A 17,482-nucleotide genomic window follows, 5' to 3' on the forward strand; every position below is an offset into this window, starting at 1 on the left:
GTCTTCCGGGTCAAGCTGTTTCCCAAGCTCCGCCTCCCCCTGGAGGTGGTAAGGTCTCAGTGGTGATTTTTTGGAGCCAATTATGGCTGCATAGATCAAAGAAATTAGACCAGAGAATTGGGGACGTGATCTACAAAGGCTTTCGAAAGGGGTCAAAGTATAAGTGGTGTGTTGAGATTTTATGAGCTGTTTGAGAAAATGTTGGAGTTGCAGATAACTATAGTGCTCCCTAAGGGGGATGTCATGAGAGGAACGTACAAATGGGATAATCTTAGTGGGGGTGAACATGGGCGGAAATATCCACAAAGCTGTTCTCGGTCCACCATGAGAACTGCATTGGATTGACGCATCCCGGTGGGAATAATGAAGAAGAAGTAGAATGAAGTAGAGGAAGATGGGGGGAAATCAGGCCCGCTAAGTATTTGACCTTGTCCCACAACCGAAGGGAATGGGCCAGACATGGACCTATAGTATTAGGGCGATGGGCTCGAGGGAGCCAAGGGAGGGAGGCTAGTGGTGTTGGGTGAGAATCCATTAAGTCAATGGTGGCTCCCAATGGCATTTGGTGCTTCTCATGAAGATGAGACAATGGGGCGATGCCTGCTGCAGTGTAATAAGCGTGTAAGTTGGGAACCGAGAGGCCACCATTGATTTTGCGGGCGTATAGAACTTGTTTCTTGATCCTGGGTCTCGTAGAACCCCAGACAAACTGCATGATTTTGCGCCGATGTATACGCAAAATGTGAGAAGGAACCTGGACTGGCAAGATTCGGAAAAAATAACGCAGTTTTGGGAGATAAGTCATACGCACAGTCGCAATTCTACCGAACCTGTACTATGTCTGCAGTCTCTGGGCATCTCCTGTACTATGTCTGCAGTCTCTGACCATCTCCTGTATTATATCTGCAGTCTCTGACCATCTCCTATTCTATGATTGCAGTCTCTGACCATCTCCTGTTCTATGATTGCGGTCTCTGACCATCTCGTGTACCATGTCTGCGGTCTCTGACCATCTCCTGTATTATCTCTGCAGTCTCTGACCATCTCCTATTCTATGATTGCAGTCTCTGACCCTCTCCTGTTCTATGATTGCAGTCTCTGACTGTCTCTTGTATCATAACTACAGTCTCTGACCATCTCCTGTACTATGTTCGCAGTCTCTGACCATCTCCTGTACTATGTCTGCAGTCTCTGACCATCTCCTGTACTATGTCTGCAGTCTCTGGGCATCTCCTGTACTATGTCTGCAGTCTCTGACCATCTCCTGTACCATGTCTGCAGTCTCTGACCATCTCCTGTATTATATCTGCAGTCTCTGACCATCTCCTATTCTATGATTGCAGCCTCTGTCCATCTCCTGTTCTATGATTGCGGTCTCTGACCATCTCGTGTACTATGTCTGCGGTCTCTGACCATCTCCTGTATTATATCTGCAGTCTCTGACCATCTCCTATTCTATGATTGCAGTCTCTGACCATCTCCTGTTCTATGATTGCAGTCTTTGACTGTCTCTTGTTTCATAACTACAGTCTCTGACCATCTCCTGTACTATGATTGCAGTCTCTGACCGTCTCCTGTACCATGTCTGCAGTCTCTGATCATCTCCTATATCATGTCTGTAGTATTTCTGGGGGCTCTTTCTAACAGAATCTCTAACAGAAGCGCTCTCTGTCTCCATCAGAGAGGCCCCCCTCCAGGTCCCAATAAAGTACTCTTGCTTCTCTTCCTGTATCTTGTTTATTGTACCTGTAAGGATCCCAGGGTAATGAAGACTTCGTGGTGGAGCATCTCTGTGGTTGAGTCGTTGCCATAGAAATATTTGTAAAGGGGAGGAGTTACTAAAATGACCACGCCCATGTGGGGGCGCCAGAAATATTTCTGCAGCCAGATGCCTGTGACCCTAGGATCGGCCCTGAGTGCCTCTTTTCCTTCCTTACAAGTGGCGGAAATCCTCTGTAGTACAGTCTGATCTCACCAGGCATTCAAATTACACCCTCCCAGAGAGGGTTTCCATCTCTGAGGTAAGGTCCTGTGCAATGAGCAGTCTCTATGAGGTCCCACCCAATTGTGGTCAGCGATGGCAGGGTTTCATTCAGCCAGAAGTCCACTCTCTTTTTCTCACTCCATTTCCTTTCAGGCTGTCCTCTCTTATCCTCCTAGCAGCCTGCAGAACCTCCTCTCCTTGCTTTGTTGCAGCAACCAATCACCATCCTTCCAAGATATACCCAGACCCAGCCAGGCTGGATGCCCCCTGTACTACAGACACAGGCGTGCATTGCAAAGAATAAATATGGCTTCTGCACTTCTGCATTAATGAATATTCAGTTAAACCCTGTCCACACTGCTAAAGGATAATACAGTTGCAACAAAGGAAGAAGTTCCACAGCAGTTATTAACTACAGTCCAGGTTATACTTCTAATAATTCTATCCCCATTTTTCCCCTTTTTTCAAAACTGCTTTCCATTTTTATAAGCTAAAAAATAATAAAATAATTGCAAATTGAGAAGAAAGATAATTTGTCCATTAGAGAATATACTGTAGCTAATGTATAGTCATGATACTTAAAGCATTTGTTACCCCAACACTTCATATTCCTTATATGTGCCTGCTGTACCATGGACTTGTATGAGAAAGTATCCTGTTCTCTTTTTATTGCTTCCTTTGTGTGAAATCCCTGGTGTTCCTGGCTGCCAGTCAATCTGCTTTCCTATTAAAAACTGACCACACGAAGCAGGAGAACACATCGTGGTCAGTTCTCTAGCTATGCTGGGAACTCAGTATGCTCTCCTCCAATGATCCAACTTGTCCTGACACCCCCCCCCGCTGCATAGCCATTCACTGGGGAGCTTGGTGTGCTCCTGCGTCTCCTCCCCCAGCTCTTATGCAACTGAGAACAGATGGAATGTGATCACTTTTAAAAAGGGAAAAAAGATATTTATGTTTTTTATATCGACAGTATACAAAAATGTTTTGCATTTCATTTCTTGTACAGAGGTTTTTATTGAAAATACAGGTCAACAGGATAATACAGAAACAGTGGTGGACACATCATGGAGAAATAGTTGTAAAAACTTCAGGTATCAAGAAGGTTAGTCCGAGACACAGAAATTTAAGCAAGCCCTTGGAAAACCAAGGGCGATCACGTTTGGTCAGCAAGAGGTTATCATCCACTCGTAAGTCCTGATAAGGTGGTAGTACGCTAGACTAGGTTTACATGCTGGTGATCTTGCAGAGCCATATGTAAAACATGTGTCGAGAGGGAAATACAAAACATAACATTTCAAAAAGAGAAAAACTAAAAAAAAAAAATACATAAAGAAAGGTAGTATATACCATTATTCAAGAGAAGCATTTTCTCACCATGTGTCGAATCCCAGCAGGACCAGGCCTGTGGGCCAGAAAGACATAAAAAAAAGATAGGAAGAAGCAGTGAGGAGGAGGAAGACCAGAAAAAGAATAGGATAGGGGTGCCAGGCAGAGAAAAAGGGAAAGAAAAAAAAGCGGGTAAGGGAAGAGGGGAGTCCACAGGGTGGGGGGAACAGAGGCGTATTAGAGAGAGAGAAGTGCTGGGTTAAATCGTGAAGGGTGGTTATGAGCCACCCAGGGTTGCCATACCCGGAGGAATTTGTCATGAGTATCTGATAACACGGCTGTCAGTTTCTCGTTTACCATAATGTCATTCACACAGTTTTTAACTGCTTCGAAACTGAGGGCCGGAGTCTTCCAGGCCTTTGCTATGGTCAATTTCGTTGCAATAAAAATATGCGATGTCAATTGGCCTTCTGTGATCGGTTTCCACAGAAGGGCCACAAAAGGGTCCCTCTTTAGGTTGGTGTTGAAAAGGCTGTGAAGGAGTGTATAGACCCTGACCCACAGTCTGCAAACCCTGGGGCACGTCCACCAGATGCGTGCCATTGTACCCTCTTGGGAACACCCACGGAAACGTAAGGGGGAATAGGATGGGATAAAACTCACCAATCTGGCCGGGGTGTAATACCATCTGTAGAACACTTTATAAGCGGTTTCCCAAAAAGAGGACATTCTTCGAGCATTTGGACAGTGCAATAGTTATAATCTGCCAGTCTTCCGGGTCAAGCTGTTTTCCAAGCTCCGCTTCCCCCTGAAGGTGGTAAGGTCTCAGTGGTGATTTTTTGGAACCAATTATGGCTGCATAGATCAAAGAAATTAGACCAGAGAATTGGGAACTTGATCTACAAAGGCTTTCGAAAGGGGTCAAAGTATAAGTGGTGTGTTGAGATTTTACGAGTTGTTAGAGAAAATGTCGGAGTTGCTGATAACTATAGTGTTTCCTAAGGGGGATGTCATTAGAGGAACGTACAAATGGGATAATCTTAGTGGGGGTGAACATGGGTGGAAATATCCACAAAGCTGTTCTCGGTCCACCATGAGAACTGCATTGGATTGACACATCCCGGTGGGAATAATGGGCAATGAAGGAGGCAGAGTAGAGGAAGATGGGGGGAAATCAGGCCCGCTAAGTATTTGACCTTGTCCCACAACCGAAGGGAATGGGCCAGACATGGATCTATAGTATTAGGGCGATGGGCTCGAGGGAGCCAAGGGAGGGAGGCTAGTGGTGTTGGGTGAGAATCCATTAAGTCAATGGTGGCTCACAATGGCATTTGGTGCTTCTCATGAAGATGAGACAATGGGGCCTGCTGTAGTGTAATAAGCGTGTAAGTTGGGAACCGAGAGGCCACCATTGATTTTGCGGGCGTATAGAACCTGTTTCTTGATCCTGGGTCTCGTAGAAACCCTAGACAAACTGCATGATTTTGCGCCGATGTATATGCAAAATGTGAGACGGAACCTGGACTGGCAAGACTCGGAAAAAATAAAGCAGTTTTGGGAGATAAGTCATACGCACAATCGCAATTCTACCGAACCAGGACAAAGGAAGAGTGGACCAGGCAGAAAGCATAGCCGCTAACTTCCCAAAGTGTGAAGGGAAGTTGGCTTGGTATAGTCCAGATTACTTTGGGGTAAGCCTGATCCCCAGGTAGGGTAATGAGGTTAACCACTGGAAGGAAAATGCAGTTTGTAGGAATTCCAGCTCTGAGGGCAGAAGGTTGATCGACATTGCTTTAGATTTAGTGGGGTTGACTGATAGGCCCGAGAACATAGCAAAAGTATTTAAGAGAGAAAGCAGGTTAGGGAGGGCAATTCTAGGTTTAGTAAGTCAGTAGAATATCGTCCGCAAACAGCGACAATTTGTGAGAAGTACCCGCTATTTCCAACCCTGATATGTCTGGATGGGATCGGATGGCCTCCACCAAGGGTTCCAGTGCTAGGATAAAAAGAAGTGGGGAAAGTGGGCATCCTTGGCGGGTTCCCCTTTTAATAGGGAAGGTAGGCAACTCAAAACCATAGTATTTTAATTTGGCCTGGGGGGAGTCATAAATAGCTGAAACCCAGCTCAAAAAGGAGGTGCCGAAACCATAGTGGTGAAGCACCTGTGTTAAGTAAGGCCATGACAGGGTTTCAAAGGCCTTATTAACATCTAATGACAAAAACATTGTTTCTAAGGACCTACTATAAACTATGTGTTGGATTTGAAGGAGCCTTCTAGTGGCGTCACCCGCCTGTCTCCGTGGGACAAAACCCACCTGGTCCTTCTTTATCAGGCGTGGGAGAAAGTAATTCAGACAATTGGCCAAGATCTTCGTCAAAATTTTCATGTCTATGTTAATTAGGGAGATTGGCTTGAAATTAGACCAAGAAGAACGGTCCCTGTCTGGTTTAGGGATCATTACAATATTGGCGGTCAGAAGATTTGGTGTGAATGAATGACCCTCCTTTACTGAATTATGCATAGCCATTAGGTATGGGGCAATGACATCTGCTAACTTCCAATAGTATAGTGCCGTGAAGCCATCTGGGCCCGGCCTTTTACCTACCTTCAAACTCTTTAATGCACTGGAGAACTTCCGGAGACCTCTATGTCTCGGTCCATTAGGGACGTGTGGGTTTTGGATAGAGAGGGTAAAGACAAGTCTGTCAAGAAGGCGTCAAGGCCCTGGGTGGAAGAATGATTGGGGGCAGAATAAAGCTTAGTAAGGCGATGTCGGAATTCGTCCAAGACCCATTGGGGATTGCCAGTGAGGATGTTGTGGCGTGTGCCCAAAGCAATGGGACTAAATTTTGCGGTGAAGGTGTGCAATCTATTGGCCAGCATCGCATTAGGTTTATTCGCCTTGGCATATCATTTCTGGTGGGCCCAGCGTAGGGTAAGTTCTGCTTCATCGGTTAAGCATAATTCTAGATCCGTGCGGGCCTTGTCTAAGAGCCTGCGATTGGCAGGGGTTGGAGATTGCTTGAAGGCTATTGACAGGGCCTCCAGGCACTGCTCCAAATTGCAGAGAGCCTGGACTTGCTCTTTCTTGCATTTCAACGCTAGGCAGATGACGTGGCCCCGAAGGACAGCCTTATACGCTTCCCATAACGTCACTGGGGATGAAACTGTCCCTGCATTGAGTCTGATGTATTCCACGGAAGCTTTGTGGAGGTCACTAAGAATCGTTTTGAAATACAAAAGAGAGTCATTCATCACCCAGGGGGAGTGTTGCGGTTTGCTAAGCAGGGAGTTACAAACAGTCAGGATAGGGTCGTGGTCTGACCATGGGGCAGCTAAGATAGACACAGAATCAATTAAAGGGAGGTGTTTCCGTAATACAAACATATGATCGATCCTGCAGTGAGAGTGATGAGGGTGGGAATAGTGAGTATAATCCCTGCCCAGGGGGTGAAGCTCCCGCCAGATATCCACTAGGTCATGGCTTTGCAAGGAATGTGAGAATTTTTTCACAGCAGGGGAGGGGAGTTTATGATCCGATGGGTAGTTATCAAGAGAAGGGTTCAGTGTCATGTTAGAGTCACCCGCCAACAGAAGCGTGACTTTCTGATGGGACATTAACAGTGAGCAGATGTGGGTTTAGGAAAGGCCCTGGATTATTATTCGGGGCGTAGTAGATCATGATGGTCACCTCATTGTCCTGAACGGTACCTTGCAAAATAAGGTATCTGCCGTTTGGGTCTGCTATTTGTTTACTGCAAATAAATGGGACCGACTTGCGCATAGCAATAAGGACTCCTCTCTGTTTAGTAGGGCCATTAGCCAAATAGACTTGGGGGTAACTTGCAGCAAAATATTTGGGACAGGAAGAGGAAGAGAAATGGGTTTCCTGCAAACATGCTACATCTATATTTTGTTGTTTGAGGTATTTAAAAACCTTGACCTGTTTTTGGGGTGAATTTCTGCCCTGGACATTCAGGGACAACCAATGGAGGGTCATGGAATCAAGAATGTATGGCTATAAATTGCTCTGTCCACACACCCCGGGGACTGAAAGGGAGGGAGAAAAGGGAGGAAAGGAGAAGAGACAGAAGGGGGGGGGGGGGGGGGGGAGCAAGACATAGGACATAAGGGTACAGAGGAGAACTCAGAATAGAGTAAGCATTGAGAACTTTGATGCATCACTTTGTGGGCTGTAAGGCCCACAGTGAGGTGGGACATTGGCCAAGACAGCCGTCTTAGCCAAGTGCCAACTCATGGGGGGAGCAGTGGTCCGTTGGAACCACCAGCCTGCTGTGAAATAATACAGTCAACTTAAATATCATTAGCACAAAATCTAACAAACTTCTGATAACATGGTCAAAGGGAGCAAACAAAAACAATAGGGGAAACTTAGTACATATAAGACATATGAAGATATAGATGCCAAGGTCCCCCAAGCACCCAGAGACAACAGCCATAGTCCTGTCGACTCCGGGTGGCTGAGCGGACCAGTATAGCATTTCCTCACCCTTGGTTCCGCCAAACCATAAGGCAGGAGTGGAAAACTGTGGTGTGGAAACAGAAACCACAACCAACTTGGTAAACAGTGGAAGGTTACCCCTGGGAGAAATGCTTTACCCTCCCACCCTGCAGTATTCCAGGAGTCAGCTAAAGAGAATAAGACAAAAACAGCCCTGGAAACAGACTCTGGCTATCATAGGTGCAGCAGTGTAAGGAAGGGTTAGGAGGCAATTTGAAGTCAGAAACCCTGCATGAAAACATGGGGAAGGTAGTCAAAACCCCGGACCGCCATCTTGCAGGTGGGGCAGCCTATAGCAGGGTGACCACCTCCGGCTCTACAGCAAGGTTCAAGGCAGAGTGCAAGTATGGCAGGGGCCATGTTCCAAAACACGCCACACTGATTCGCATGTAAAGCTAGCAGTTGGACAAGATCCGTCAGGAGCCGCACAGGGTCAGGTGGTAAGGAATACTAGGCTACTCAAGGATATGGATTAGGCACCCTCAGCCATTATTGGACTTGTGGAAACGTTGGGCCTGTAGGTCCCGCATCGTCTGGGATCCGGATTGAGATAGTTGGGAAGCTTGGGAGGGCTGACGAGGAGGTCGAGAGGGTCTAGGTCTGGGGGACGGGGGCAGTGCATCTGGTTGAGACGAAGGCAGGCCCAGCTGTAGTTCCAGGAAGTGGCGTCTCAGTTCGGACGAAGAGGTGGCATGGAACTGGCGGCCCAGGTGGGAGAAAGAGAGCTTAAATGTGAACCCCCATCTGTACTTGATCCCCTGGGTTTGTAGAATTTGAAGATAGGGTTTGAGGCCCCAATGTTTGGCAATGGTGACCGGCGAGAGGTCAGCGAACAGCTGGAGGGAGTTACCGTGAAAGGAGAGGTCTTGCTGTTCCCTTTCAGACTGTAAGAGTTTCTCTTTGGTACAATAATAGTGAAATTTAATGATGACATCCCTCGGGGGGCCATCAAAGGGTTTAGGAGCCAGGGACCTGTGGATACGGTCAAATTCCAACCTGTCCACTGAGATCTCAGGGGCCAGTTCCTGGAAAAAAGTGGTAGCTGTTCCCAGCAGGTCAGTGATAACTTCGGGGATACCACGAATGCGAAGGTTGTCCCTGCGTACCCTATTTTCTGCTTCCTCCAATTTGTCTCTCAGGGCCTCCAGCTCAGCAGACATTTTGTCTACCTCCTCCTTGTGGCCCTCTAGCACAGTGGTGGCCAAGTCCATGCGTTGTTCTAGTTGATTAGTGCAGTGGTCTCTTTAACCACTTGCCGACCGCCGCACGACTATATACGTCGACAGAGCGGCACGGGCAGGCAAAAGGACTTACAGGTACGTCCTTGCCTGCCCGCGGGTGGGGGGTCCGATCGGACCCCCCCCGGTGCCTGCGGCGGTCGGCAAATCTCCCCCGGCGATCGGTGGTGAGGGGGAGGCCATCCATTCGTGGCCCCCCCCTCGCGATCGCTCCCAGCCAATGGGATCATTTCCCTGCCTCTGTATTGTACACAGAGGCAGAGGAAATGATGTCATCTCTCCTCGGCTCTGTATTTTCCGTTCCGGGCCGAGGAGAGAAGACTGTAATGTGAGTGCACAACACACACACACACAGTAGAACATGCCAGGCACACAAAACACCCCGATCCCCCCCCCGATCGCCCCCGATCCCCCCCCCAATCACCCCCCCCCGTCACAAACTGACACCAAGCAGGTTTTTTTTTTTTTTTTTTTTCTGATTACTGTATTGGTGTCAGTTTGTGACAGTTACAGTGTTAGGGCAGTGAGTGTTAGGCCCCCTTTAGGTCTAGGATACCCCCCTAACCCCCCCTAATAAAGTTTTAACCCCTTGATCACCCCCCGTCACCAGTGTCGCTAAGCGATCATTTTTCTGATCGCTGTATTAGTGTCGCTGGTGACGCTAGTTAGTGAGGTAAATATTTAGGTTCGCCGTCAGCGTTTTATAGCGACAGGGACCCCCATATACTACCTAATAAATGGTTTTAACCCCTTGATTGCCCCCTAGTTAACCCTTTCACCACTGATCACTGTATAACCGTTACGGGTGACGCTGGTTAGTTTGTTTATTTTTTATAGTGTCAGGGCACCCGCCGTTTATTACCGAATAAAGATTTAGCCCCCTGATCGCCCGGCGGTGATATGCGTCGCCCCAGGCAGCGTCAGATTAGCGCCAGTACTGCTAACACCCACGCACGCAGCATACGCCTCCCTTAGTGGTATAGTATCTGTACGGATCAATATCTGATCCGATCAGATCTATACTGGCGTCCCCAGCAGTTTAGGGTTCCCAAAAACACAGTGTTAGCGGGATCAGCCCAGATACCTGCTAGCACCTGCGTTTTGCCCCTCCGCCCGGCTCGGCCCAGCCCACCCAAGTGCAGTATCGATCGATCACTGTCACTTACAAAACACTAAACGCATAACTGCAGCGTTCGCAGAGTCAGGCCTGATCCCTGCGATCGCTAACAGTTTTTTTGGTAGCGTTTTGGTGAAATGGCAAGCACCAGCCCCAGGCAGCGTCAGGTTAGTGCCAGTAGCGCTAACACCCACGCACCGTACACCTCCCTTAGTGGTATAGTATCTGAACGCATCAATATCTGATCCGATCAGATCTATACTAGCGTCCCCAGCAGTTTAGGATTCCCAAAAACGCAGTGTTAGCGGGATCAGCCCAGATACCTGCTAGCACCTGCATTTTGCCCCTCCGCCCGGCCCAGCCCAGCCCACCCAAGTGCAGTATCGATTGATCACTGTCACTTACAAAACACTAAACGCATAACTGCAGCGTTCGCAGAGTCAGGCCTGATCCCTGCGATCGCTAACAGTTTTTTTGGTAGCGTTTTGGTGAACTGGCAAGCACCAGCCCCAGGCAGCGTCAGGTTAGTGCCAGTAGCGCTAACACCCACGCACGCACCGTACACCTCCCTTAGTGGTATAGTATCTGAACTGATCAATATCTGATCTGATCCGATCAGATCTATACTGGCGTCCCCAGCAGTTTAGGGTTCCCAAAAACGCAGTGTTAGTGGGATCAGCCCAGATACCTGCTAGCACCTGCGTTTTGCCCCTCCGCCCGGCCCAGCCCAGCCCACCCAAGTGCAGTATCGATCGATCACTGTCACTTACAAAACACTAAACGCATTACTGCAGCGTTCGCAGATTCAGGCCTGATCCCTGCGATCGTTAACAGTTTTTTTGGTAGCGTTTTGGTGAACTGGCAAGCGCCAGCGGCCTAGTACACCCCGGTCGTAGTCAAACCAGCACTGCAGTAACACTTGGTGACGTGGCGAGTCCCATAAGTGCAGTTCAAGCTGGTGAGGTGGCAAGCACAAGTAGTGTCCCGCTGCCACCAAGAAGACAAACACAGGCCCGTCGTGCCCATAATGCCCTTCCTGCTGCATTCGCCAATCCTAATTGGGAACCCACCACTTCTGCAGCGCCCGTACTTCCCCCATTCACATCCCCAACCAAATGCAGTCGGCTGCATGAGAGGCATTTTCTTTATGTCCTCCCGAGTACACCTACCCAACGAACCCCCCCAAAAAAGATGTTGTGTCTGCAGCAAGCGCGGATATAGGCGTGACACCCGCTATTATTGTCCCTCCTGTCCTGACAATCCTGGTCTTTGCATTGGTGAATGTTTTGAACGCTACCATTCACTAGCTGAGTATTAGCGTAGGGTACAGCATTGCACAGACTAGGACACACTTTCACAGGGTCTCCCAAGATGCCATCGCATTTTGAGAGACCCGAACCTGGAACCGGTTACAGTTATAAAAGTTACAGTTACAAAAAAAGTGTAAAAAAAAAAAAAAAAAACACAAACAAAAATATAAAATAAAAAATAATAGTTGTCGTTTTATTGTTCTCTCTCTATTCTCTCTCTCTCTATTCTCTCTATTGTTCTGCTCTTTTTTACTGTATTCTATTCTGCAATGTTTTATTGTTATTATGTTTTATCATGTTTGCTTTTCAGGTATGCAATTTTTTATACTTTTCCGTTTACTGTGCTTTATTGTTAACCATTTTTTTGTCTTCAGGTACAGCATTCACGACTTTGAGTGGTTATACCAGAATGATGCTTGCAGGTTTAGGTATCATCTTGGTATCATTCTTTTCAGCCAGCGGTCGGCTTTCATGTAAAAGCAATCCTAGCAGCTAATTAGCCTCTAGACTGCTTTTACAAGCAGTGGGAGAGAATGCCCCCCCCCCCATTGTCTTCCGTGTTTTTCTCTGGCTCTCCTGTCTCAACAGGGAACCTGAGAATGCAGCCGGTGATTCAGCCAGCTGACCATAGAGCTGATCAGAGACCAGAGTGGCTCCAAACATCTCTATGGCCTAAGAAACCGGAAGCTACGAGCATTTTATGACTTAGATTTCGCCGGATGTAAATAGCGCCATTGGGAAATTGGGGAAGCATTTTATCACACCGATCTTGGTGTGGTCAGATGCTTTGAGGGCAGAGGAGAAATCTAGGGTCTAATAGACCCCAATTTTTTCAAAAAAGAGTACCTGTCACTACCTATTGCTATCATAGGGGATATTTACATTCTCTGAGATAACAGTAAAAATGATTAAAAAAAAAAAAAAAAATGAAAGGAACAGTTTTAAAATAAGATAAAAAAGCAAAAAAATAATAGAGAAAAAAAAAAAAAAAAAAAAAAAAAAAGCACCCCTGTCCCCCCTGCTCTCGCGCTAAGGCGAACGCAAGCGTCGGTCTGGCGTCAAATGTAAACAGCAATTGCACCATGCATGTGAGGTATCACCGCGACGGTCAGATCGAGGGCAGTAATTTTAGCAGTAGACCTCCTCTGTAAATCTAAAGTGGTAACCTGTAAAGGCTTTTAAAGGCTTTTAAAAATGTATTTATTTTGTTGGCACTGCACGTTTGTGCGCAATTGTAAAGCATGTCATGTTTGGTATCCATGTACTCGGCCTAAGATCATCTTTTTTATTTCATCAAACATTTGGGCAATATAGTGTGTTTTAGTGCATTAAAATGTAAAAAAGTATGTTTTTTCCCCAAAAGAAAGGGGTTTGAAAAATCGCTGCGCAAATACTGTGTGAAAAAAAAAAATTAAACACCCACCATTTTAATCTGTAGGGCATTTGCTTTAAAAAAATATATAATGTGTGGGGGTTCAAAGTAATTTTCTTGCAAAAAAAAATAATTTTTTCATGTAATCAAAAAGTGTCAGAAAGGGCTTTGTCTTCAAGTGGTTAGAAGAGTGGGTGATGTGTGACATAAGCTTTTAAATGTTGTGCATAAAATGCCAGGACAGTTCAAACCCCCCCCCAAATGACCCCATTTTGGAAAGTAGACACCCCAAGCTATTTGCTGAGAGGCATGTCGAGTCCATGGAATATTTTATATTGTGACACAAGTTGCGGGAAAGAGACAAATTTTTTTTTTTTTTTTTTTTTTTTGCACAAAGTTGTCACTAAATTATATATTGCTCAAACATGCCATGGGAATATGTGAAATTACACCCCAAAATACATTCTGTTGCTTCTCCTGAGTATGGGGATACCACATGTGTGAGACTTTTTGGGAGCCTAGCCGCGTATGGGACCCCGAAAACCAAGCACCGCCTTCAGGCTTTCTAAGGGCGTAAATTTTTGATTTCACTCTTCACTGCCTATCACAGTCTCGGAGGCCATGGAATGCCCAGGTGGCACAAACCCCCCCAAATGACCCCATTTTGGAAAGTAGACACCCAAAGTTATTTGCTGAGCGGTATAGTGAGTATTTTGCAGACCTCACTTTTTGTCACAAAGTTTTGAAAATTAAAAAAAAAAAAAAAAATTTTTTTTTTTGTCTTTCTTCATTTTCAAAAACAAATGAGAGCTGCAAAATACTCACCATGCCTCTCAGCAAATAGCTTGGGGTGTCTACTTTCCAAAATGGGGTCATTTGGGGGGGGTTTGTGCCACCTGGGCATTCCATGACCTCCGAAACTGTGATAGGCAGTGAAGAGTGAAATAAAAAATGTACACCCTTAGAAATCCTGAAGGCGGTGATTGGTTTTCGGGGTCCCGTACGCGGCTAGGCTCCTAAAAAGTCCCACACATGTGGTATCCCCGTACTCAAGAGAAGCAGCAGAATGTATTTTGGGGTGCAATTCCACATATGCCCATGACCTGTGTGAGCAATATATCATTTAGTGACAACTTTATGCAAAAAAAAAAAAAAATAAATAAATTGTCACTTTCCCGCAACTTGTGTCAAAATATAAAATATTCCATGGACTCAACATGCCTCTCAGCAAATAGCTTGGGGTGTCTACTTTCCAAAATGGGGTCATTTGGGGGGGGTTTGTGTCATCTGGGCATTTTATGGCCTTCAAAACTGTGATAGGTAGTGAGGAGTAAAATCAAAAATGTACGCCCTTAGAAATCCTGAAGGCAGTGATTGGTTTTCGGGGTCCCGTATGCGGCTAGGCTCCCAAAAAGTCCCACACATGTGGTATCCCCATACTCAGGAGAAGCAGCTAAATGTATTTTGGGGTGCAATTCCACATATGCCCATGGCCTGTGTGAGCAATATATCATTTAGTGACAACTTTTTGTAATTTTTTTTTTTTTTTTTGTCATTATTCAATCACTTGGGACAAAAAAAATGAATATTCAATGGGCTCAACATGCCTCTCAGCAATTTCCTTGGGGTGTCTACTTTCCAAAATGGGGTCATTTGTGGGGGTTTTGTACTGCCCTGCCATTTTAGCACCTCAAGAAACGACATAGGCAGTCATAAATTAAAGGCTGTGTAAATTCCAGAAAATGTACCCTAGATTGTAGGCGCTATAACTTTTGCGCAAACCAATAAATATACACTTATTGACATTTTTTTTACCAAAGACATGTGGCCAAATACATTTTGGCCTAAATGTATGACTAAAATTGAGTTTATTGGATTTTTTTTAGAACAAAAAGTAGAAAATATCATTTTTTTTCAAAATTTTCGGTCTTTTTCCGTGTATAGCGCAAAAAATAAAAACGGCAGAGGTGATCAAATACCATCAAAAGAAAGCTCTATTTGTGGGAAGAAAAGGACGCAAATTTCGTTTGGTTACAGCATTGCATGACCGCGCAATTAGCAGTTAAAGCGACGCAGTGCCAAATTGTAAAAAGTGCTCTGGTCAGGAAGGGGGTAAATCCTTCCGGGGCTGAAGTGGTTAAGGCCCCACACCAAATCTGAGGAAAGTTTGCGGGAAGCCACAGTAATCTCATCTCGTACAATATTGCGGAATTTGGCCAGCATATTGTCTGAATCTACAGCCAGGGGACTCACCAGGTCCATGGGGAATTGATGGAGGCTGGCAACAGGCGACGCTGGATCTGCTGCATAGAGCTGGGTAGTGTCGTCTGGCTCCGGAGGTTCAGGCGCCATCTTGCTTTTGCCCTTGCCTGAAGCTGGGGAGGGCTTGTTAGGCTGCCGGTGCTTGGGCTTGTTTTTAGCAGAGCGGTAAATACCCATCAGCAGCCTGGGGTGTTCCGAAGCTTTTAGAGGTGGGTAAGCAGCGTCCACGCTCGATCCGTGCCCCTGCATTTCACTTCCATGTAGCGGTACCTCCCGTAGGGGCTGCTGAAAGTTGTGGCCCACCTGTCACCCTGCCCAGCCTGGCATTCACTTCCCAATCACCTTGGAGACAATGAACAGTCCAGATGCTTGTTTTTGTTGTTTTATTGAGGGAATAGAACTTGGATGGGTAAGGAAATGTATGGGTTGCCCAGTGGAACACACAATTGACTGATTGTATAGCAATAAATTGGGACGATTACATACACACACACTTATTCCAGTCTCCTCCAGCACATCTCCTGCTTGCAGACTGTTACCTTCTCCCTCTCTCTCTCTCCAGCACATCTCTTACTTCTCAGGCACAGCTAGCACATGTTTAGGCCTGACACTGGCTCAGCAAGGCCTTAGCAACCGCCTTTTGCAGGCAGGGACCGCGGGCCCTTTTAATGTAGCAAAAATAGAAATAGGAAGTCTTTAGTGCTAGCTGTCATAAGTGGACTACTGCTCCCAGTAAGCCCTCTTCGGGCCCTGCCAGCCCTCCTGGCTGCAGCTGCCTGACCTCACTGGGGCTCCACACCCAGCTCTGACTGTTTTCTCTCAGTCCTCTATAGCATGCCTCTCCAGTCCTCCTGATAGTACATGTCACTCACCAGTAGGGATGAGCCAAACACCCCCCGGTTCAGTTCGCACCAGAACCTGCGAACGGACCGAAAATTTGCACGAACATTGGAACCCCATTGACGTCTATGGGACTCGAACGTTCAAAATCAAAAGTGCTAATTTTAAAGGCTAATTTGCATGGTATTGTCCTAAAAAGGGTTTGGGGACCCGGGTCCTGCCCCAGGGGACATATATCAATGCAAAAAAAAGTTTTAAAAACAGCCGTTTTTTCAGGAGCAGTGATTTTAATGATGCTTAAAGTAAAAAAAAAAGTGAAATATTCCTTTAAATATCGTACCTGGGGGGTGTCTATAGTATGCCTGTAAAGTGGTGCGTGTTTCCTGTGCTTAGAACAGTCCCTGCACAAAATGACATTTTTAAAGGAATAAAAGTCATTTAAAACTGCTTGCGGCTTTAATGTAATGTCGGGTCCTGGCAATATGAATGAAAATCAGTGAGACAAACGGTATGGGTATCCCCCAGTCCATTACCAGGCCCTTTGGGTCTTATATGGATATTAAGGGGAACCCCGCACCCAAATTAAAAAAACGAAAGGTGTGGGGCCACCAGGCCCTATATACTCTGAACAGCAGTATACAGGCGGTGCAAACAAGACAAGGACTGTAGGTTTGTTGTTAAGTAGAATCTGTTTGTAATTTTGAACTGGTACATTTTTAACGTGTTTAGCTCCAGCCAAAAAAATCTATTTTAAGCTTATTGGAAAATGTAGGAAAGGGTTATCACCCCTGTGACATTTGTTTTGCTGTCTGTGCTCCTCTTCAGAAGATTTCACTTCACTTTTTGTCCCAATGACAAATGTTTTTTGAAAATTTGGGATTTTTAGTGAAACAAGGATTGGTGATAAAGCATCAGTGGAAAGGAGAAACATTTTTCCCATATTAACTCTTACAGGAGAGAATTTCCCTTCCTATGGGTAGATTTCTCACTTCCTGTTGTCTCCTTCCGTTTGCAAGTAGGAGTCATTTGTAAGTTGGATGTTTGAAAGTAGGGTCCTGCCCTATATACTCTGCAGAAATTTGGGCCTTAGGTGTTGGTGTTGCCACAACACTGTAAGCCATCAATGGGCCCTGCTGTGAAATATTGGATCAAGAATTGTAACTACATGCTCCTGTTGAACAGGGGCAGAAAAATTGGGCCTTTGGTGATGGTGGTGGTGGTGCTGGTGACACAACACTGTAAGTCCTCACAGTTACTCTTGGTGGGCGCTGGAACGGGCCCTGCTGTGAAATTTTATATCAAGAATTGTAATTACATGCCCCTGTTGAACAGGGGCAGAAAAATGGGGCCTTAGGCACTGGTGCCACAACACTGCAACCCCTCACAGATACTCTAGTTGGAGCGCAGGAATGAGCCCTGCTGCAAAGAATTGCATCAAAAATTGTAATTACACGCCCCTGTTAAACAGGGGCTTGAAAATTGAGCCTTAGGCACTGGTGGCGGCGCC

The sequence above is a fragment of the Aquarana catesbeiana genome, linkage group LG06 (assembly GCF_042186555.1).
Source record: "Aquarana catesbeiana isolate 2022-GZ linkage group LG06, ASM4218655v1, whole genome shotgun sequence".
Lineage (NCBI taxonomy): Eukaryota > Metazoa > Chordata > Amphibia > Anura > Ranidae > Aquarana > Aquarana catesbeiana.